The following is a 16,615-nucleotide window of genomic DNA, read 5'->3' as shown; positions in this document are numbered from 1 at the left end:
GTAAAGGGTCCCAGGGTTTAATCCCCAGTACCAAAACAAACAACAACAACAACAACAAAAATCTTATAGCTGAAACCACCACTATACACAAGACAGGCTAACAAGAAAAAATATAACAAAATTATTTTATCATGGTTTTATATGACACAGAGTATTCAGATTGAAGAACCCAAAGACCTAGGATGAATTATCCATTTTTATGCTTAGGTTCAATGCATGGATATCTGTGAGGAAATATGATTGGACAAAAAGGGTATGATTATACCTATACTAATAGATAATAGACTGGGGAAATTGAGCAAAGTTTACTTGTTCACATTCTTCTTGGCATCCCTATACAGCATTCCTTCCTCCAGGCACAGGGACAGGACCCCTTCTGAAATGGAGTTCTTATGATCTATCAGACAAGGTCAGAGAATGCCCCCCACACATACATAGAAGGGATTGAATCCAGGGGCAATTTGCCACAGAGTTATATCCCCAGCCCTTTTTATTTTTTATTTTGAGACAGGGTCTCACTAAATTGCCCAAGCTGGTCTTAAACTTGTGATCCTCTTTCTTCACCCTCTGGAGCTGCTGGGATTACAGGCATGTGCCACTATGTCTGTCTCAGAGATTCTTTTTTTTTTTTTTTTTTTTCAGTTTTCAGTGGACACAGCATTTTTTATTTTTATTTTATGTGGTGCTGAGGATCGAACCCAGAGCCCCAAGCATGTCAGGCGAGCACAGTACCGCTTGAGCCACATCCCCAGCCCAGGCTCAGATATTCTTGAATGCTGTCAGGGCATGAGACTCATGGGTCAAAGACAAAAGACTATATTGCTTGTGGCACAGCAGACATAAACTTCATGTTTGCATCAGTTCCTTTTGTCCTCTATGTCCCACAGGGTGATGCAGAGAAGCTAAGGTAGATGCTTTGAATACCATGCATTTGTGTAATATTGAGGAACACTAAGCTTCAGAAACCCCATCTTTTAAGAAGTTACTAACAGGGCTGGGGATGTGGCTCAAGCCGTAGCGAACTCGCCAGGCATGCGTGCGACCCGGGTTCGATCCTCAGCACCACATACCAACAAAGATGTTGTGTCCGCCGAGAACTAAAAAATAAATATTAAAAAAAAATTCTCTCTCTCCTCTCTCACTCTCTCTTAAAAAAAAAAAAAAAAGAAGTTACTAACAAACCTGCACAACATTTCCCCAGAAAGAGACATAATTATGATGCTCAGGAAATAGAATCTGCCTTCTGTCCCAGAGAGAGCCACTATCTTTTTTCCAAGGCTGGTTGCTATTCAAACATATTTGGGAAGATAGTCTGAGATGAAAGTTGTCATAAGACATGTAAAAACACCATGGAGACAGCTGGGCATGTTGATGTACTCCTATAAGACCTGCAGCTTGGGAGACTGAGGCAGGAAATTAACAAATTCAAGGCCAATCTTGGCAATTTAGCAAGACCCTATTAAGGATGGTAGCATGCTCTGAGTTCAATCCCCAGTGATGCAAAATAATAATAATAATGAATAATAAACAAATAGAAGTTAAAAGGGCTGGCAATGTAGCTCAGTGCTAAAGCACTTCTGGATTCAATCCTCATTACTGCCCCCCCAAAAAAGAGAGGAGAGAAATGCAACTCCATCTTTTGAAAGGATTTTGAAAGAATTTAGGAGTATATTTTAAATCCCCACAGTCCATGCTCAAGTCATAATTGCATTTATTTCCATTCTTATATGCACAATACACTTCATACCTTTCCTCAACTCCCCCAAACCTCTAACATCAGAATGAGTCTAATCAGGTATATTTCCCCAAGTAAGTTTCTACAGTATAGTTCCTTCAAATTAAGGAGAAAAACTTTCTGCCCTATCCCTACACACACAGGTATCTGACACAATGGTGAGGCACAGAATAGCTGCTAAAGACACGTGCCCAGGAGAGGTGGTGCATTCCTGTAATCCCAGCAACACCAGTGGCCAATACAGGAGGATCCCAAGTTCCAGACCAGTCTCACCCAACTTAGGGAGACACTGTCTAAAAATAAAAAAGGGGGCTGGGGATGTGGCTCAAGCAGTAGCGCTCTCGCCTGGCATGTGTGCGGCCAGGGTTCGATCCTCAGCATCACCACATGACAAACAAAGATGTTGTGTCTGCCGAAAACTAAAAATTAAATGTTAAAAATTCCCTCTCTCTCTCTCTCTCTCTCTCTCTCTTAAAAAATAAATATAAATAAATAAAAATAAAAAAGGACTAGGGCTGTAGTTCATTGTAGAGCCCTCCTGGGTTCAATCCCTAGTGTCAAAAATAAGGAGGGCTTGGGTTGTGGCTCAGTGGTAGAGCACTCACCTAGCACATTTGAGGCCCTGGGTTCAATCCTAAGCACCACATAAAAATAAATAATGGTATTGTGTCCAACTACAACTAAAAAAATAAACGTTAACAAATAAAGACACACCTGTTCAAACAGGAGGTACCGAAGAGTCACAGGTCCAATGCAATTCTGAAATCCAGCCAGGCAAAATTTGGAGGCTTCTTAATTAGAACTCAGTCCCATTGCTGCCTGTGCCAGAGGAGCCACCTGGGAAGACCACCCCTAAGCACACATTCCTTCTCTTCCTGCTCTGTTCCACACTGGGAGGGGCCACTCTAGCCCACATGTCCAAGCTCCATCCCCCTCACAACTCATATTCCTTTTGTGTTACCAATGATGGAACTCAGGGACACACTACCACTGAGCTAGGATCCCAACCTTTTTATTTTTTGAGATAAGGTCTCACTACATTGCCTAGGCTGGCCTTGAACTTGTGATGCTGCCTCAGCCTCCTCACTCACTGGGATTATAGGCATGCAACTCCACACCCAGAACATATTCAACTCCTTGACCACCCCATGGGTTTAGAGGTAATTATGTCCATCCTGGGAGGAAAATCCATGCAAACCCCTGAAGTAGGCTTTGGACTGTTCAACTGGGAATTCCGATGTCTCTTGTATGTAGAATTTGGTTTAGATGTGGAGAAGGTAGGCATGGGCCCCTGTGAGCATGTTCCCTTGGCCTAAAGTCTCCCTAGGAATAAGCACAACCAGAGAAGGATTAGAGTGGTGTCCACTATGGGGCTGGGGATGTGGCTCAAGTGGTAGCGCGCTCGCCTGGCATGTGTGCGGCCCGGGTTCGATCCTCAGCACCACATACCAACAAAGATGTTGTGTCCGCCGAGAACTAAAAAATAAATATTAAAAATTCTCTCTCTCTCTCTCCCCCCCCCTCACTCTCTCTTTAAAAAAAAAAAAAAAAGAGTGGTGTCCACTAAAGTATGGGGGAGCCTGTATTTTTTTATTTTTATATTTTGGGTACTGAGGATTGAATCCAGGGACACTAAACCACTGAGTCATATCCTTAGCCCTTTTTTTAATATTTTATTTAGTTACAGGGTTTTGCTGAGTTGCTTAGGGTCTCACTAAATTGCTGAGGCTGGCTTTGAACTGACAATCTCCCTACCTCAGCCTCCCAAGCTGCTGGGATTACAAGTGTGTGCTACCATGCCCAGCTGGTGGGTCCATTTTGCTTAGGTTAAAGGCCAAGAGCTAGGGACTTGAAAATATTCCTGTGATTGAAATGTGTGGAGATGAGAGAAAACAAGCTCAGGTAATATTTAGAATATGGGAAGTAGGGATATATGACTTATCAGTGGGATATTTTATGAGGCGAATAAACACAAAAGTGTGGGGTAGAAGTGAAGTTCATTGAAGTCGAGCTGGTCAGGACCAGGGAAAGGCTAGGATGTTGGTGCTGTCTGCCCCATGCACATTCAACGTGATGGGATAGGCAAGGTTGTTGATAGAGATGCAAAGTCACCAGGGTGTTGTTAGGCAAGAAGTGAAAAGGACAACTCCCAGTCAGGTGCCAAAGTCCTCAGTGAAACAGAGGAGTGGCCAGGAAGCTGGTCATAAAGTTGAACAATAGGCCTGGGGGCGTGTAACTGAGTAGTAGAGCATTTGATGTGTGAAGCCCTAGGTTTGATCCCTTGAACCATAATTTTTTTTTTTCTAATTAAAAAGGATTGTAGTAGTTTTTTGCTGCTGCTATTGCTACTGGAGCCATAGTTCACGAGCAATCTTATGCTGAGTTTTCTGGGATACTGCTACAACTTCCTCAGGAACTAGGAACAGAAGAAAGGAAATAAAATGATTTATCTTCCCTTGCAAAAAAAAAAAAAAAAAAAGGATTAGAACACATAAAGGATGATAGAACTGATGGCATAAATGATAAAGGAGGTGATCTACTAGGAGGGTGGAGGCATGCGGAAAGCACTGCCCTTCCCCATCCCCAGGCCCAGCCCTAGTACATTGACAGGATGGAAAAAATGAGCAGTCTTCTCTGGAGTCCAGTATCTCTGGGAAAATGTGAGCAGAGTGAGAGCTTTCAGTTGCAAAGCTGAGGGCTTGGTGTGGTTTGCTTGTAATAGAACAGGGCTCTAGAGCACAGAGGACTGAGGCAGCGGGGAGGGCAGCATTGGTTCAAACCAGAAAACAGGGAGCAGAAACAGGACACAGGTGAAAGATAGGGAGAGCACAGATGAGCAAGGGGTTTGCATTTAGGGGAGTTAGGATCCTGCCAGGGATTAGGAGTATTCTAGGATTTATTGAGTTCAAAAGTCAAGCCAGTACCTGTGGAAAGCCTTTAAATTGTGCATAAATGGGGATAGGGGAGATGTAGCTCAGTAGTAGAGCATTTGCCTACCATGAGCAAAGCCCTGTTTTTGACCCCCAGCAACACACACACACACACACACACACACACACACACACACACACATACAATTTATTTCTATAAATATACATAAAACTTATAAGCATATATACATGTTTATATGGCATAAAAAAAGCAGTGTGCCTGGGTTGTTCTGGGCATACAACCTGAGGCTGCCAATCTTAGGCACATTAAAGCATGAAATTACTGATCTAGACTATCAAATTCCAGCAGTGACTGGAGAAAAAGAGGAGCATTTTTCAACTTTCCAGATCACACACAGGGTAAATTCCACTCTGATTAGTATTTAATATAAAATGTGAGGATTAAAGCAGATAGTGGAGTTATACCTTAATAGTCAGGACACAAATTAAGTACAAGCTTCACATGGCTCCTCCCAACTGACAACGGTTCTGAGTCAATGGAGAGACTGAAGTAAGAGAACTTTGCTACTCACCCTCTAGTCAGCAACCTGTGGTCTCACTCAGAGTTCCATGTAGAACTGGTGAAACATTGTTTTGTTCCTTAGAAAAGATCAGCACTTGGGGCTGGGGATGTGGCTCAAGCGGTAGCGCGCTCGCCTGGCATGCGTGCGGCCTGGGTTTGATCCTCAGCACCACATACCAACAAAGATGTTGTGTCCGCCGAGAACTAAAAAAAATAAAATAAAATATTAAAAATTCTCTCTCTCTCTAAAAAAAAAAAAAAAAAAAAAAAAAAAAAAGATCAGCACTTTCTGTGGGAAAGCTTGGTTCTAAGTGGTGGGAGAGATGCAGAAAGACTCCAGCTCCAGAATCTTCAATGGCTCCTACTAACCCATGGGATAGAATCCCTGATATGAAAATGGGCCATGATCCACCCTTACATCAGTTGAAAAACCAACCTCTATCTCAGAGCAAAGCTGTCCAAGGAAGGGACATGGCTTTTGTCCTTGGAAAAACCCACAGAGGCACATTCCCACCCTGCTAAATTGTTTATCTACAAATAACAGGAGAGATCTGCTGCGCCAGGTGTCCCTGACACAGTCAGGCTAGGTGGAGATTCATAGCAACCCCCTAGTAGCCAACAATCAGCATGAGACAGGGAAATACCTGGGATGCCAGATGACCCTCCCAGTAGTTTATGGTAGTTGATAACAAATTGGGAAACCATGTAGTTCAGCACGTACGCCCCTCTTGGCTTAAACCAATCAGTTCAAACGAATACCCCTTTTGTACTGACCAACCACCCCTACCCAACTTGTTCCCGCCAGTGAATGTGCTAATCATGTTTTAGAATTGTTATTTGATTTTCCCTCGGTGTGTGATGATTTGCTAGGAGATGCTATGATGTATGTGGGGGTCCCTGCCTTCTCCAAAGAATGTATAAAACTGCTGCAAAACCTGGGCTCGGGGCCTCTTAGCGTCACCTGTTGCTGTGTGTGTGTGGAGGACCCAGCTAGCTCGCAATAAACACCTCTTTGCTACTTACATCGATCTTGAGTCTCTGGTGGTCTTTTGGGGGTCCCGAATTCGAGCATAACACAGTCATGTTTTCCACCTGCTGCCTGTGCCAATTCAGGTCACAGATTAGTCCCAAATCACAGGCTTGGGTTTTTATTTTCTTTTGTTTGAGTTTGTTTTTTATGTTACTGCCACTGCTTATGCTGCTCTCTTCACCTAGAATGTCTCCCCATCCCCAGTGTTTGGAGTTAAATCCTCTGAACCCAGGACCTTGAGCATATTAAGCACATGCTCTATGCTCTACCACTGAGCTACACCCCCCACCATCAGCACATTTTTTTTAGCACATTTTTTTACTTATTAGCTCCAAGTTCATTTTACTTCCTCTGAACTTTATGAAATTTGTTACATATTTTCATAATGTTGTATATGAAAATGTTCAAACATGTAAAGAAATTGGAAAAAAAAAAACATATACACATGGTCCTTTCAAATCCATAGGTTCTGTTTCCATGGATTTCATCATCCACAGATTGAAAATGTGGAAAAAACTGCATCTGTCTTGAACATGTGCAGATTTTTTTTGTCATTATTCCCTGCACAATGCAGTGTAACTGTAAGGGTCCGGCGAAACGTCGGAGAAGGAGAGACCACACGAGACTAGCTCCATGCAATGGCAAGGGGGATTTATTAGGGATCCTTTCCAGCGCGCTGGGGCTCCGTGCTCACTCAAGAAGGGAGAGCAGCCCAGAGCCCAGAGCAGAGGTCAAGCAGAGCTTAAGTACACTTTTTGGAGAGGGTGGGGGGCTTTGCATACATCAGAACAAATCATCATGAGGCGAGGGAAAATTGAACAACAACTCTGATACATGATTAGTCCATTCATTGGCGGGAACAGGCTGGGCAGGGGTGATTGGTCACTTCTAAACTGGGTACACATTCAAACTGATTGGTTCAGGCCCTGTGACAAACTGCACAGGGCCCTAGGCTGAATGGCCAGTAGGGCGTTGTCTTAACTATCTCAGGAATCTGGGTGTAACAGAGGAACTTAATAATACCTAATCTTTTACATTTTAATTCAAGCTTTCCAGCTTAGAAACTTTACCCTTTCATAACAACTATTTACATAGCATGTTTATTGTTTTAGGTATTTTAAGTAATCTAGAGATGGCTTAAAAGTTTATAGGGGGATGTGAAAATACTATGCCATTTTATATAAGCAATTTGAGCATCTGCAGATTTTTTATCCTCAAGTGGTCCTGGGGCCAATCTCCCAGGAACATTAGGGATGACTATACTGAATATCCATCCATATGTCTACTACCTGGATTTTACAATTACCATTTTGCTCTGTTTCCTTTCTTTATTCCATATCTATTCATATATCCATTTATCAATCTATTACAGGGGTTTTGTTTTTGTCTTTTGCAATACTGGGGATTGAACCCAGGGGTACTCTACCATTGAACTACATTCCCAGCCCTTTATTTTTTATTTTGAGATTGAGTCTTATTAAATCACTCAGTCTGGCCTCAAAGTTGCAATTTTCCTCCCTCAGCTTCTGGAGTAGCTGGGATGAGAGCATGTTCCACTGCACTTAATTGGATGGTTTCTTACACAACTATATCCTACCCACACACCCCCTAACATCTAACAATGATACTGGTAGTAAATAACAAACCCTATCAAAATAATCATGGCTATGGGCTGGGGTTGTGGCTCAGCGGTAGAACACTCACCTAGCACATTCAAGGCCCTGGATTCAATCCTCAGAGCCACATAAAATAAATAAAATTGTGTCCGACTACAACTAAAAAATAAATATGTAAAAAAAAAATCATGGCTAATACACAAGGCATTTCTTCTGTTCCAGGCATTGCTCCAAATACTTCATTGTATTTCATTTAATTCTTATAAAAACTCTCTGAGATCCGTACTATCTATGAAAAACACACCTGGCCCAGGGTGCATAGCTTTTCTTTCTTTCTTTTTTTTTTTTTTTTTTTTTTTTTTTAGGGGTTTACCAGGGATTGAATCCAGGTGTGCTTAACCTCTGAGCCACATTCCCAGCCCTTTTTATATTTTGAGACAGGGTGTGGGGTAGAAGTGAAGTTCATTGAAGGGGAGCTGGTCAGGACCAGAGAGAGGCTAAGCTGCTTAGGGTTTCACTAAACTATTAAGGCTAGCTTTGAATTTAACAATCCTCCTGCCTTAGCTTCTTCAGCTGCTGGGATTACAGGCATGTGCCACTGTGCCCAGAAGTGAGTTCTTTAGGTGGTGGAAATGAAGCCAGATTTAAAGTTAGGTAGTCTGTGTAGTTAGGTAAATTGGGTCTAATATCGAGTGAAATCTAAAATGGAGGCCATGTTGAGAATGAATTTCCGGAAGAGATGAGCAACTCTTGAAATGTTAATGAAGTCCCAAGAAAACCCTAAGCCCAAAGTCTATCCCAAAGAAATGTTAATGAACAGCCCCAGCAGATTTGAAGATAGCCCATCCCAAAGAAGTGTTAATGAAGTCCTTCCTGACCAGATTACTTCTTTGGCCCACCTGTGTCCTACCCCTCGGGTCTTCCAACCTAGGTTCCATACTGAAAGAACTATAAAAAGGGGAAACAACCGCACTTCCACGGATTCCACCTCTTGGGTCCCCTTCTTCCTCCGGGAGAAGTCTTTTCTGCTGTCCTTTAATAAACTTCTAATTTCTACTCTGACCTCATCACCGGTCAACAGCGGCAATAGAGGAGGAATAGAAGAGCTGGCTTCTCCCTCAAACCCATCACTGGGGTCAATGCTGGGATCGTCTCACATCCCACACTGCCTGCATCTACTGTGTGGCTGCCCTATATCTCTGGGGCTGGTGTGGGAGGCAGGAGAAGGAGGGTGAGGGAGAGTTCTAAGGCCTGAGAAGTCACAAGGACAATTTGGCTTGCTGATGAGGAAGCCAGAGGAACAATGGGCCATTATTTTTGGCTGTGGGAGGATGGTCAGTATGATACTGAAATGACCCTCCATGCCTCTCATCAACTTGAGTTCTCCTGGAGTTCTGGTTGGAGAAACAATTTACAGCTCAAATGGTTCACACACCCTTATGTCTGGAGACTGGAGGCAATCTGAGGGTTGGTTATGGCTATAAGAACTGGTAATAAGTGACTGAGTTGAGGGTCACCTCTTCTCCAATCCCTACTAAACAACACTGCCAGGTGAGTGCATGACTCTCCTCTTCTGAACCTCTTCATGAACAATCCATGTATCAGATTACAAATTCTCCATTCCATGGCCCACCTTTCTTTGGTGCTTAACCCCAGAGCCATATTCCCAGCCTTTGTTTATATTTTATTTATTTATTTTCTTTTTCTTTTTTTTTAATTGGTATATTTTATTTAGAAACAGGGTCTCACTGAGTTGCTAAGTGCCTTGCTTAGTTGCTGAGACTGGTTTTGAACTCATGATCCTCCTGCCTCAGCATCTAGAGCTGCTGAGATTACAGGGGTGCGACACCACCGCGCTCAGCCTAAATCTAACTTTCTAAGCCAGCACAAGTTGGTTGAATAGCAAATACAAAGATATTAATATAATTATGTATACAGAAGGAACTCTGTAATCAGACTGGGGAACTGTCAGATTAAACCAAGATTTCTTTAAGTAGAACTTCTAAGAGCCCCACTATTGTGAGTGATGTATCTGAGAGAATGCAGTATGGCTCCAGATTTTTCAAAAAGGATCTTGAGAGGTTAGCATTCCATAGAAAGTATGCTATCTTTAATATCATTCCCAACATAGTCACCCATGATATGTGACCAGGTCTGTGATGACAACCATAAAAATACTGTTCAGATCTGCCATGCACAGGCACAGTGGGCTCTGCTCCAGCTGCTGCCCCTCTGGACCCACTGAAGCCACATGAGCTGCTCCAAATGTAAAGGTAAAATTTCTAAGCTGATTCTAAGCTGCAAAAGTCTGAGTTAAAGTGTAAAAGACTAGGGCATTGTAAAGCTTCTAGATTACAAGGCCTGGGCTAAAAGGTAAAAGTTTATTGTTACAATTCCCCTGCTATCCCTGGAACCTGTAATCTCTGTGAAGTTGTTAGGACAATGCGGGAGCTGCTCAGTAAATATCTCTATTGATTCCCTGGTTGTTTAATAGCTAAGGGCTCCAGGTAACATGGCACGTAGGCATCCAGGGCCCAGAACCAATCAGTTTGAATGTGTACCCCACTTAGAAGTGACCAATCACCCCTACCCAAACTGTTCCCGCCAATGAATGGACTAATCATGTCTCAGAATTGTTGTTCAATTTCCCCGCGCCTCATGATGATTTGTTCTGATGTATGCAAAGCCCCCCACCCTCTCCAAAAAGTGTACTTAAGCTCTGCTTGACCTCTGCTCTGGGCTCTGGGCTGCTCTCCCTTCTTGAGTGAGCACAGAGCCCCAGCACGCTGGAACGGATCCCCAATAAATCCCCCTTGCCATTGCATGGAGCTAGCTTCGCCGGACCCTTACACAAACTAATGATTGAGTGTGATTGAGTGTGACAGAGACACTCATTCCCATACACTATGGAGTTTTTTAACAGGCAGCTTTGACTTAAAGATGTCCCAGTGTTCAAGTACACTTTTCTTAGAATTGTGCTCCCATTTGAGACTCTTCCTACTATTTCTTTCTTCAGTCCTGGATCACAATCTGAAGTTTCTCCCTCTTCTCCTTTGCAAGTATATCCCTCCATACAGCTTTTGCACATCTAATTTCATGTTGGTGTCTGCTGCTTAGAGGACCTGCACTCCTAGAGCCTCCCATCACTTTTATGGTATTTGTATAAACTCTTGAGGGTCTTCTCTAACTCTGCTGTGAGATCTAGGTCTTATTCACAGCTGTTAAGTTATGTGGGGGAACACAACGGCCATTTGTAGAAGGAAAGGGGAATCTCAGAGAAGCAGGCCAGAAGAGCCAATCAGAAGCAGGTCAAGTTAGCCAATGACTCAGGGATATATGTAAACACAGTTGGCTCTTTGAATCTGCCAGTCCTGCATCCATGTGAAGCCAGATTTAAAGTTAGGTAGTCAGTGTAGTTAGGTAAATCGGGTCTAATACCGAGTGAAATCTAAAATGGAGGCCATGCTGGGAATGATTCAGGGAAAACACAGGACAATTCATGGAATGTTAATGAAGTCCCGAAAAGGCCCTAGGCCAAAGTCCACCTCAAAGAAGTGTTAATGAACAGCCCCCAGCAAACTTAAAGATAGCCCATCACAAAGAAGTGTCCCAACCCTCGGGCCTTCCAACCTACATTCCATCCCCAAAACTATAAGAAGGGGAGACAACCGCACTTCCACGGATTCCACCTCTTGGGTCCCCTTCTTCCTCCGGGAGAAGTCTTTTCTGCTGTCCTTTAATAAACTTCTAATTTCTACTCTGACCTTGCCTTGGCGTGCTTCTTTGGTGTTATTCTTCAACATCGGGGAAGCAAGGACTCGTCACCGGTCAACAGCGGTAACACATGGATTCAGGTGAACACAGAAAACATTCAAAAAGAAAATTGCATCTGACTGAATATGGACAGATTTTTTTGTTACCTAAACAATGCAGTACAACAGCTATTTACACAGTAGTTATATTGTATTAGGTATTATATTTCATAACATAATAATTTATATTATGTTGTAACTAATCTAGAGACCATTTAAAGGATGTGCATAGTTTATATACAAGTACTATGCCATATTGTTAGACCAGGACGCAAGAAAAGACCACTGACTCCAATTAAAATCAAAGTAAAGCAAGCTTATTTTTTCGACCGGCTGGGCTGCCTCTCCCTCCCAAAACGGTGGGAACAAGACAGCACCCCAGCTTTCCTACAGCCCAGCTTTATAGCCCAGAAAGTTACACAAAGGGGGGTTACAGATAACAGAACTCTGACAATCATCACACTAATGGTAGTTTACATTTTTTGCTGGCCTCAACATCAGAATTTATGAGGACCATTAGAGCCTCAGAGAGGGTCATTGTCTGGCCAGGGAAGGCCAATATTTATGAGGTGTCACTAAGTTTCAGAGAGGGCTGCTATCTGGTCAGAGAGCCAGGCATGGGTGAGTTCAAGGCACGGGCAGGCATTCCAAGCAGGTTCAGAATTTGCAGTAATTTATAGTAAAACCGAAATTATCTTTTCATGGTTTTGTGGTGAGATGCCCAATTTTAAGAAAAGATCAGGTTGGGTCTATCAATATATAAGAGACTTGAGTATCTGCAGATTTTGGTATAGGGAGCTGTCCTGGAACTGAAGCCAGATTTACAGATAGTTAGTGTAGTTAAGTAAATAAATTAGATAAATAAAATGGAGGCCATTATTGAGAATGGAGTCCAGGAAAGCAGAGCAACACTTGGGGAAATTTAAATGTTAATGTCCCCAAGGCCCTGGGCCCATCCTAAAGAAATGTTAATGAAACAGCTCCCAGCAAACAGGGAAATGCTACTGAAAAGCTGCCCCAGGCCCTTCCTATCCAGATTACTCCTTCAGCCCACTTATCTCCCACTTTTGGGCCTTGTCACCTGCATTCTAACACTGAAAGATAAGGGAAACAAAATACATGAGTGTAGTGAAAGGGTAAAGTTTCTAAACTGCAAAGCCTGAGTTAAAATGTAAAGGACTAAGTATTGTAAAGTTTCTGAACTGCACACAGAACCTGAAATTCCTGAGGCAGTTAAGACAATGCCCGGTACTGACCATTTAGTTGTTAAATAACCTGGACCCTGTGCAGTTTGGCACGTAGGCATTCAGGGCCCAAACCAATCAGTTTGAATGTATCCCCTCCTTAGGACTGACCCGACCTGTTCCCGCCAATGAATGTACTAATCATGTTTAAGAATTGTTGTTTGATTTTCCCGCAGTGTATGATGATTTGTTAAAGGGGACCGTGACGTATGTAAAGTTCCTTCCTTCCCTAAAAAAGTGTACTTAATCACTGCTCAACCCCTGCTTGGGGCTCTTGATCGCTCTCCCTTGGTGAGTGAGCCTGGAGCCCCAGCGCGCTGGATTGGATCCTCAATAAATCCCCTTTTGCTGTTGCATGAGCCGGTCTCTTGGTGGTCTCTTCCTCCGACGTTCACCAGACCCTTACAGTAGGAAACTGAAAAAAGACCTTAGCTATAAAAAAGGGAAGACCTCCCCCTTTCACGGATTCCACCTTTTGGGTCCCCTTCTTCCTCCATTTTAGGGTTTCCCTACTGAGTCTGACTTGGTAGGGGGAAACCATAGCTCCAACAGTGGTTGCCCCGAAAGTAATCTATCCTGTGGGCCTTTCTGGGATGCAGCTATTGAAATTCCTGTTTTCTATGTTCCCAGCTGTGTTTTGGCCTCTAGTGAGGCTCAGGGAAGGGGAGAAGTCTTTTCTGCTGTCCTTTAATAAAGCTTCTACTTTCCACTCTAAACTTGCCTTGGCGTCTTCTCTGGTGTTATACTTCAGCATTCGGGGAAGCAAGGACTCGTCACCAGTATACAACAGTAACAGAACCATCCAAGCCCCTAGAGATACTGAGGGACTACTACATACAATATATATAAAATTTATATAAAATGTATTTTATATGTATATATTAAGTCTTTAACATACACATGTATGAAAGAACCATATCTGAGACATATCTGCTTAATACTGGGCTAGGAAGACCACAAATGTGTTCCAAGACCCTTTGCAGAGGTGGGTTATTTTAACAGTAAATACCACCTGTTTTAGCAGTGAAAGCCATGCCTCAACACAGCTAGGAAAAAATGGCAGAAAACCAAAGGAAGGAAATTACAAAGGTTGGTGAAAAAATGTGTCAAAGATGGCACACAATTAGGACATCTAGAACCTGGGCTGTCTTACCTAGCTCAGAGTATTGCCTTCTTGTTTGGTTCAGGATGTCAAGCCACCATTTTAGGGTTTCCCTACGGAGTCTGACTTGGTAGGGGAAACCACAGCTCCAACAGTGGTTGCCCCCAAAGTAATCTATTATGTGGGTCTTTCTGGGTGAAGCTATTGAAATTACTGTTTTCTGTGTTCCCAGCTGTGTTTTGGCCTCTAGTGAAGCTCAGGGAAGGGTTTTGTAAAGGTAAAATTTCTAAGCTGATTCTAAGCTGCAAAAGTCTGAGTTAAAGTGTAAAAGACTAGGGCATTGTAAAGCTTCTAGATTACAAGGCCTGGGCTAAAAGGTAAAAGTCTATTGTTACAATTCCTCTGCTATCCCCGGAACCTGTAATCTCTATAAAGTTGTTAGGACAATGCGGGAACTGCCCAGTAAATATCTCCATTGATTCCCTGGTTGTTTAATAGCTAAGGGCTCCAGGTAGCATGGCACGTAAGCATATAGGCCCCAGAACCAATCAGTTTAAGTGTGTACCCCGTTTAGAAGTGACCAATCACCCCTGCCCAAACTGTTCCCTCCAATGAATGGACTAATCATGTCTCAGAATTGTTGTTCAATTTTCCCGCACCTCATGATGATTTGTCCTGATGTATGCAAAGCCCACCGCCCTCTCCAAAAAGTGTACTTAAGCTCTGCTTGACCTCTGCTCTGGGCTCTGGGCTGCTCTCCCTTCTTGAGTGAGCACGGAACCCCAGCGCGCTGGAATGGATCCCCAATAAATCCTCTTTTGCCAATTGCATGGAGCCAGTCTCTTGTGTGGTCTCTTTCTCCGACGCTCCGCTGGACCCTAACAGTTTCAATCTGTCCCAGTGGCCCAACATGGCTCTCTGATGGGAGGGAAGTTTAATCCCATAGTCTCATTACTCCTCAAAATCACAGCTCCAGAAAATGTTATCAAAGAGTAGAAAAGTGGGGCTGTGGGTGTAGCTCAGAGGCCCTGGATTCAATCCCTAGAATACCTCCCCCACAAAAAACCACACACACACACACACACACACACACACACACACACAAAAGGAGAAAAGCCACAGCTGGAAGAAATGCCTAAGGCCCAGTAGGGGGCACAGTCTCCCACTAAGGGGCTCTCTGCTCCCAGGGTAGGCAAACCAGTTCCTGTGAAGCCAGGTCTCCCCACCCCACCCTCGCCCCCACCTTCTCACAAAAGGTTAACTACCTTCTGTTCCAAGGGAACAAGTTTTTGCTTTTCTTCATTTAAGGCCTGTATGCTACAGGAAAGTTCTATGTATAAGTTTACAGATGTGGGCTTTTGTTGTTGTTTTTGCTTGTTTTCTGTGGGGAAGGTTGGGAACAGTGGTGCCTGTGGAGTCAGGGCTGCTGCTACAGCTCCCTACAAATAGAAATCCACCAAGCTCATGAGGCTCCCATGTGGACACCAAAGTGTACCAGGGACACCTCCCTCACTGCCTTCAACACAGCATCAGTTTTCTCTTAGTTTCCAGCAATTTTATGAGACAAGCTACAAAGACACACCTTTTGAATGAATCACTGCTCTCTTCAATGCCAAAGAACTTGAAGTATAGTTAATTCAGAATGACTAGGTCTAGCTGGTTTGACTGAATCATAAAGTATATTATGAGAAATTCAGTTTATTATCTTCAGGAATCTAGGGGAACCATGCTAATAACTTGCTCTTCAGTATGTCTTTTTTTTTTTTTAAAGAGAGAGGAAAGGGGGGGAGAGAGAGAGAGAGAGAGAGAGAGAGAGAATTTATTTATTTATTTTAGTTCTTGGTGGACACAACATCTTTGTTGGTATGTGGTGCTGAGGATCGAACCCGGGCCGCACGCATGCCAGGCGAGCGCGCTACCGCTTGAGCCACATCCCCAGCCCCTTCAGTATGTCTTAAGAGAAATCTGTTTTAATGAACAGATGAAAATATTTTCTAATTTAGTCCATCCGTTGTTTATGTAAAAAGGTTACTCTTCAGGTATTTAATTAAGGTTATTTTATGAAATGCTTACTCTTGTTTATATCACAGTATTTTAGTTTTATTTAGTTATGCATTTTGGTACCAGGGATTGAAATGAAGGGCACTAATCACTGAGCTAGATCCCCAGTCCTTATTTTTATTTTTTGAAACAGGTTCTCAATAATTTTCTTAGGGCCTCACTAAGTTGCTGAGGCGAGCTTTGAATTTGTGATCCTCCTGCCTTAAGCCTCCTGAGCCACTGGGATTTCAGGCGCCTGGCTCAACAGTATTTTAGTTTAACAATCCCTGTATTCATAAGTGGTATAAACTCTTTGTCATTCTCTCTAAATAGGTAAAGTCCTTAATGCTTCAATGGCTCTGTTGGCATGACTGTGAATGCAGAGCATCCCTGGGTTCAATCCCCAGTACTGCAAAGAAAAAAAAAAATGGAAGGGCTGTTAGGGCAAGAAGTAGCAGGAAGATGGGTTACCTGGCAAGACTAGGCAAGAGAGGTCAGCTAAGGCCAGGTTAGAATCTACTGAAGAATGTGCCTGCTCAAGTTCTACAGTTTTCATGAAATTATAAGCATGAATCTGACATAT

Source organism: Spermophilus citellus (genome assembly GCF_964194105.1).
Source record: "Spermophilus citellus genome assembly, chromosome: 15".
Taxonomy (NCBI): domain Eukaryota; kingdom Metazoa; phylum Chordata; class Mammalia; order Rodentia; family Sciuridae; genus Spermophilus; species Spermophilus citellus.
This window is presented reverse-complemented; position numbering follows the sequence as displayed.